General features: G+C 58.7%; 1 non-coding gene across 1 annotated transcript; it reads right to left on the bottom strand.

Moving 5' to 3' along the window:
• Positions 1 to 683: 683 nt before the first annotated feature.
• LOC133394620 (5.8S ribosomal RNA) lies at positions 684 to 841 on the bottom strand. Its single transcript, XR_009766841.1, has one exon. It is a non-coding gene; the product is annotated as a 5.8S ribosomal RNA (ribosomal RNA).
• Between the last annotated feature and the right edge of the window lie 6,659 nt (positions 842 to 7,500).

Here is a 7,500-nt window from a genome sequence, read left to right as displayed (position 1 = left end):
GCCTTTCCACGGGCCTATCACCCTCTATGGGAGAATGGGCCACCTTCAAGTTGAACTTGAAGTGCACAGTGCGTGATAGATAACGGACCGGTCCAGTACACGGAATCGGACAGGCACGTTTCCATGCCGTCCCTACGTGCTGAGCTCTTCCCGTTTCGCTCGCAGCTACTCAGGGAATCCCGGTTGGTTTCTCTTCCTCCCCTTATTAATATGCTTAAATTTAGGGGGTAGTCACACATCACTTGAGGCCTACGTGGTATAACCGAGACGTAAGTATTACAGCTACGCCCGTGCCGTGGGTTGATGCTTGTGTATGTAGGGCTAACTTAGCGTGGTAGCGCAACGCCGTGTATGGGCCCACATGAGTTACAGCGACTTAGCTTTCCGAATCCCTAGACGAGCCGACTTTAGCCTGGAGAGTAGACTGCCGGTGGCCATCGGGAACGACGTAGCATTAGTTCGAACCATGCGGCTTGACACACACCACAAGCCCTACGCATCAAACACCACCAACACGAAACGCATCCAACATACGCTCGAGAGTGTCCACTTTCAACGCCCGAGGACCCGCAGACGGGGACCAAGCACGTCATTATGCACAGCGACCGCCCAGTGCGTCGGATGACCCGGGCACCTTCGCGGACGGCCACTGTAGTTAACTAAATGAGACTTTGGTAATTAGTAGGCACTCAAGAATGTGTGCATCGGTCGGGATTAAACGTCCGATGCGCCATATGCGTTCAACTTATCAATGTTCATGTGTCCTGCAGTTCACATTATGACGCGCATTTAGCTGCGGTCTTCATCGATCCATGAGCCGAGTGATCCCCTGCCTAGGGTTTAAAGAGTGCCTTTCGGCGCCGAGTGGCGTAACCGCGTTCAAAGTTTGGTATGCAACACACTCGACCTGCAACAATGGGTTACTCAAACTTGTACAAGTACAAGTGTTGTCTCTTACGAGACGTCTTGATATGCTCTCTACAAAAGCGTACGCTAATGCAGGTACAAATTAATGTACGTCCCAGATAGTGACGATCTCTGGGAGGAAGAACCGTAAGGAACTCCCCACACATATCAAAACTACGGTTTGGGTGTGCATGTCGGCGCCGAGTGCAAGTTACCGCGTTCAAAGTTTGGTATGCAGCGCACTCGACCTCCAACATAACACTTCAACCTTGTTATTACTCATTCAAAAACCACGTTAATGATCCTTCCGCAGGTTCACCTACGGAAACCTTGTTACGACTTTTACTTCCTCTAAATCATCAAGTTCGGTCAACTTCGGCCGTGCCAACTGCAACTCACGAAGGAATCGCGGAAGGTGTGCCTCCAGAGACCTCACTAAATAATCCATCGGTAGTAGCGACGGGCGGTGTGTACAAAGGGCAGGGACGTAATCAGCGCTAGCTAATGACTAGCACTTACTAGAAATTCCAGGTTCATGGGGACCATTGCAGTCCCCAATCCCTACTAAATGAGCATTTGGGTGATTTCCCGTTCCTCTCGGAATGGGGGCGCCATAAGGCGAGAACACGCTGCTGCTCACATTGTAGCACGCGTGCAGCCCAGAACATCTAAGGGCATCACGGACCTGTTATCGCTCAATCTCATCTTGCTAAACACAAGTTGTCCCGCTAAGCAGGGCAAACTAAGTGACGGGCACCCGTGAGGACACCCGCCACTCCTAACGTCAGGTGCGCCCGGAGGCACACTACTGACAGCGTTCTAGTTAGCTTGACTGAGTCGCGTTCGTTATCGGAATTAACCAGACAAATCATTCCACGAACTAAGAACGGCCATGCACCACTACCCTTAAGTTTGAGAAAGAGCTATCAATCTGTCTTACCTCAATAAGTTCGGACCTGGTAAGTTTTCCCGTGTTGAGTCAAATTAAGCCGCAAGCTCCACTTCTTTTTTTTTTTTTTTAAATTCTTCAAGAGTTCTTTATTGAGGACCATTGTTTCCCGAAAGAACCCCGCTCCTACCGGCGGGGGGTTACCACTAACGGATTTCCCCCCGCCGGGAATTCCGCCCGTTTGGGCCTTTCTCTTTATTTATTTGAATTCAAAAAACTTTTTTTTTTTTTTCACTATTTTTCCTTTCGTGAAAGGTTTTCGTTGCCGCCTTTTTAACATTAAATATGTTCCGGTAACCGTTGTCCTTGTCCTAATCCTTGCAGGTTTCACCGTATCATCAAAGAGCTGCGTCAGCGCGCGGACACGATCGCCGATGTTACGGCAGCTCGCTCGTCATCCGTGAGGCTGCTTCTTCGTTCGGCAAGCTGGGAGCTCGGCAGCTCGTCCCACGGGGGAGGCTGAGCCTCGACCTCCGCTTGCCGTTGCTCCAGCCGTCGCTGCCTCTCTCTCTGCCGCCGGTTAATGCGACGCCGCTCCACTTCCGCTGCAGATGGTGGTAGTCGCCCACGTCGTTGGCGACCCTGCGGAACAGCTCCTAGCACTCCGGCCCGACGCCTTTCCCGGTATTGGAGCTGCATAAAATTACGCCGCAGTCGCCGCATCTCCATCGTGCGTGGGGAGGGAGGCAATCCCCGGCTGCGCGGGGGGATTGGCGGCTCTGGAGGGCTGACCTCCTCCTCCTCGACCTCCCCTGTCGGCTCCACTACGTCGTCGGCCGCGTCGTCATTGGCCGCTGCGCGTGCCAAGATAGCCGGGACGACCTCGTCCACGCCGAGCCGCTCCTGCCGACGCCGCTGCCGCATCCGCCGGGCGCTGCGGTTGCGCACCTCTCGGCGTCGCATCAGCCGTCTCCGCTCTGCCTCCGCCATGTCCTCGGGCGGGCTGGATGCAGGAACTGGCTGAGCAGCCTCGGCGGCTGCCAAGTTTTGCTGCTCCTCCCGCCAGTCCTCCTGCAGAACGGAGAGGATCTGCCGAGCCGCTTGCTGGATGCGGTCCCACCACTCCGCACTCTCCAACAGGCGGCTGCCGAGGTTGTCCTCGTCGACGCCGTGCAGCAACTCCGCGCGAACATCCGCGAAGCGGGGACACTGGAACAGTACGTGGGCCACCGACTCGACCGACCCTGCGCACCTGGGACAGTCCGGGGATGGAGCGAACCCGAACACGTGCAGGAACTCGTGGACGAAGGCATGTCCACTGAGAACCTGCGAGAGGTAGAAATCTACCTCTCCGTGTTTCCGCCCCGTCCACAGGCGCACGTCTGGCACTTGTCGGTGGGCCCAACGTAAGTAGCGGCTGGTGTTATTCGCCGCCTCGTCGTCCCACTGTTGCTGCCACAGCTGCAGCGATGACTCCTTTTCCTCCTGGCGAATCGCCTCTCGACTGCTGTCCGGGCTTAACTGCAGTCGGTTGTAGCAGCGGGCGTCTTCCTTCACCAGGAGGTGGTATGGCAGTTCTCCGGCTAAAACCACCGCTACCTCGCAGCTCGTGGAGTGGAAGGCGCTCGTGATGCCCTGGGCCAGGGGGCGCTGCACGCGATCCAATATCCGCCTGCACCACTGTAGGTCCGAGGCTTCCGCCCAGACGGGTGCGCCATAGCGGATAATGGACGCGGCCACTGCGGCGAGCAGCTTCCGCTTGCTCACTTGGGGGCCGCTGTGGTTGCGCATGACGACACGCAATGCTCGCACCACACGGAGGGCCTTGTCCGCGACCATCTCGACGTGTGGGCGCCACGACAGGTGGTCGTGTAGCATGACCCCCAAGTAGCGGATCGACCGCTTCGAGCGCACTTCCACTCCACAGATGTTCACAGGGATGTTTTTGTATCCGCTTCGCTTGCTCGACACCATCAGCAGCTCCGTCTTCTCCGGCGCCAGGGAGAGTTTGTGCCGCACCATCCAGCTGTTGACCGCTGCCACCGCTTCCTCCGCAATCGCTGCTGCGTGTTCAGGAGTTGTCCCCGCTGCCAGGATCGCAAGATCATCGGCGAATCCCACGATGGAGGCGCCCTCAGGGAGCTCTACGGCTAGCACACCGTCGTACATTATGTTCCACAGTGTGGGGCCCAATATGGACCCCTGTGGAACACCTGCCGATACTCGGCGGGTAACCGGCCCGTCCGCCGTGTCGTACGTAAGCTCCCTGTCGGCGAAGTAGTCCTGCAGTATGCGGCACAACTGCACGGGGACTCCCTTCGCCTGGAGCGCCTCGGCGATGCTCTGCCAGCTAGCCGTGTTGAACGCGTTACGGACGTCCAGGGCCACAACCATGAGGCAGCGCCGGTCACGGTTGTTTGTCCTTCCAAAGGACTTCGCCCTTCGTCCCGCGTCCACGACCTGCTGGATGGCCTGCAGAGTCGATCGCCCTCGCCGGAATCCGAACTGCTGCTCAGACAGTTGCGGACTCTCTGGATCCTCGATGTATTCGTTGAGCCGGTTCAACAGCAGCCGCTCCAAAGCCTTGCCCGTATTATCGAGCAGGCAAATCGGGCGGAAGGACGACGGCTCGCCCGGTGATTTGCCTGGCTTTGGCAGGAGCACCAGTCGCTGCTTTTTCCACGGCTGCGGAAAGCAGGACGTGTCCAGGCACTCCTGAAACACCCGGCGGAAGGGCTCCGGTTGCTGCCTGAGAGCAACCGTAAGGGCGGCGTTCGGTACTCCATCAAGCCCAGGAGCCTTCCGCGGGTGCATACTGGCTGCTATATTCTCCAGCTCGGTCAGGCCGATCGATCGGAGCGGCGCCATGTTGCCAACTCGGAGATCGGGCCACTCTACCGGCGGATGAACCGGGAACAAGGCGTCGACAATTCGCCGCAGTTCTGCTGGATCGCGTTCCGGGGCTGAGCGGGCCGCCTGGAACCAGTGGAAGACCTTCCGGAAAAAGTTTCCGGTTTCATCCTCCCTGATCGACAGCAAGAACCGGTCGAACGCCTCGTTCTTGCTCACACGAATAGCCTTCCGAAGGCTCTCCCTGGCAGCTGCGAGTTCCGTTTGGAGCTGTTCGTTGGGCGGAATGGTCCTCATCGCCATTTGCTCCTTTCTGGAGAGTTCTTCGATCATCGTCTGGATCGCCGGAGTCCACCAGTAAGCTGGCCGACCTGTGTGGTCCTGCGCTGGGAAGACCCGCGACATCGTCTCGTCGCAGACGCTGGTCAGCGACTCGACCAAGCTTTCGACGCTGTTAGCTTGACGGGCGAACCCAGTCATGGCCAGCGCTTTCCCGAAAAGCTGGGAGTCAAACTGACTGGTCTTCCAGCGCGTACCGGCATTGCTTACGCGGGCCGGGCGCTGTCCACGCCGTGCTGCCCGATCCCTCGATGATGGTGGACTCACGCCAACCTCGTACCGGACGTAACGGTGATCACTGAGCGTTACCACGTCGGGAACGCGCCAGCCTCGGGTGCTGTCCTCGCGCGGGTCGAGACGGCTGATCACACTACTGGCGAACGTAACGTCCGGTCGGCTGGGCGGAAACCGAGTTGTGTCCGCTCGGTTCCCCTTGAACGTTGGCAGACAGTCTGCCTTGTTCAGTAGCACCAGCCCGAGGTTGTCCGCCAACTGGAGAAGCTCCAAGCCCTTCGGGCAAGTCCTGCTGCTTCCCCAGTCCAGGTGCATGGCGTTGAAATCGCCGGCCAGGAGAACCCGGCTGCACCCGCGGACGATCAGGTCGATCTTTTCCATAATGCTCCGGAACTCTGGGACTCCTGTCTGCGGCGACACATAGCAGCTCACCACAGCGATTCCACCGACGTCGGCCGCAACCACACCGAGGGTCTGACGGTGCCTGATACGCTGTATCGGCAGCCGGTTGCCGTTGACGACGATGGCAACCGTCTTACTCTCGTCCGTTACCCAATTGCCGTTATTGCGCGGTACGCAATAGGGCTCGGACAAGAGCAGAACGTCAAGACCCTCGGTGGTCAACACATGCAACGCCAGGTCCTGGGCGTTCTCGCAATGGTTGGCGTTGAACTGCAGGACGTTCAACATTGTGGTTGCGGGCCTGGGCACATGGGGGCGGCGATGCGATGTGGGCCGCCACAAACGATGCACTTCGGATCGCAGGTGCATGATGCCGCGCGATGATCCGTGGCTCCGCAGCGCAGGCATAGGCCGGAACGATCCACGCCGGCGCAGTCTGCAGTGGTGTGTCCACGCTCCAAGCAGCGGAAACAGCGAACCGCGCTTCGCTGCTGTTTTGGCGCGCTGCGCACCAGGCACGCCGAGTATCCAACAAGGATACGTTTGTCCGCCAGAAGGTCAGCGTCCCTCCGTGGAAGTCGGACACGGGCACGCTGCGTCCCATCACGACGCTCCCACAAGGACGTGGTTGCTGCAACTACTGTGCGTTCCAGCGCCCGCTGCAGACCGCGTTCCACATCCTCTTTTGTGGCCAACATGTCGATGCCGGTAATCATCACCTCGGCCATCTCCGTGATGATCCGGCCAGTGGCCAAATCACCGACCTCCTCCTGGATGCGCTGCAGCAGCACAGCGGCGTCTGCATCCTGTTTAAGCGAGAGACGAAGGAAGTCGCGTGACGTGCGGTAGCCCTGCTTGACTCCCTTGTTCTCGTCGGCCAGTCGCGGATTTAGCCGTATCTTCTCAAACAGCGCCTTGTACGAGCATCCCTCGGCCGGCTCAAAGATGAGCTGGTCCTGCCGATGGCGTGCTGGACGCTGGCGCTCCTGGCGCAACTGCTCACTGCGCTGCGCCTGTACAGCAGTTGGCCGCTGCTGGTGTTGTTGCTGCTGCTGTTGTTGCTGCCGACGCTGTTGCTGCTGCTGCGTGCCGGCGACCGCCTGTCGCTGTGGTTGCCGCTGCTGCTGCTGTTGTTGTTGCTGCTGCTGGTGTTCCTGCTGCTGCTGCTGCTGGGGGGGCTGGCGGGGTTTCCCCTTAGCCATGCCACGATATTTGCGGCGGACGACCTCAGCGAAGCTGGGCTGCTCCACTTGCCGAATGCCTTCTCCTGTTGGCGCCTGGGGGGCCGGGAGCGTTACCGCCGCTGTCCCTGACGGACCGGGTTGTGCTTGCGGCTGTTGCCCGCGTTGCCAACAGAGCTCCTGGCGCAGTTGCTTCCCCATATCACGGATCTCTGCCAGCAGAGCATCCCGCTCCTTCTTAGCTTCCGCTTCGGCGGAAAGCCTGGCCTGCTGTGCCTCCGCCAGCTGCTTCTGCAGTCCCTCTACAATGGCCTGAAGACTTGTCACCGTCTTCATGAGTTCCGCCTTCTCTGCCTTCTCCGCCTGCAACATCAGGTGCAGACGAACCTCATTTTCCTCGTTCGAACGTGCAGCAAGGGGTGTACGTCCAGTGTCAATTTTGGCTGACACTGCGGTTTTCTTCTGAACCGCACCCATGCCGCAATCGACGGATGGCTGCCGAGGCCTCAAACTGCGATTTGGGAGTTCCATCTTCGAGGTAAACTCCCTTGTGGGTCAAGACAATCCTGGGGATCGATATGACCCCGTGGGGTCGAGATGACCCCAGAGATGCTGCGTCGCCCAGCTGCTGTGATTCTGGCCCCTGGAGGAGACGGGGGGAAGGGGGGAGGGGGAAAAATAATTTTCCCGTGTTTTTTA

Source organism: Anopheles gambiae (assembly GCF_943734735.2).
Source record: "Anopheles gambiae chromosome X unlocalized genomic scaffold, idAnoGambNW_F1_1 X_unloc_24, whole genome shotgun sequence".
Taxonomy (NCBI): Eukaryota; Metazoa; Arthropoda; class Insecta; order Diptera; family Culicidae; genus Anopheles; species Anopheles gambiae.
This window is presented reverse-complemented; position numbering and strand designations above follow the sequence as displayed.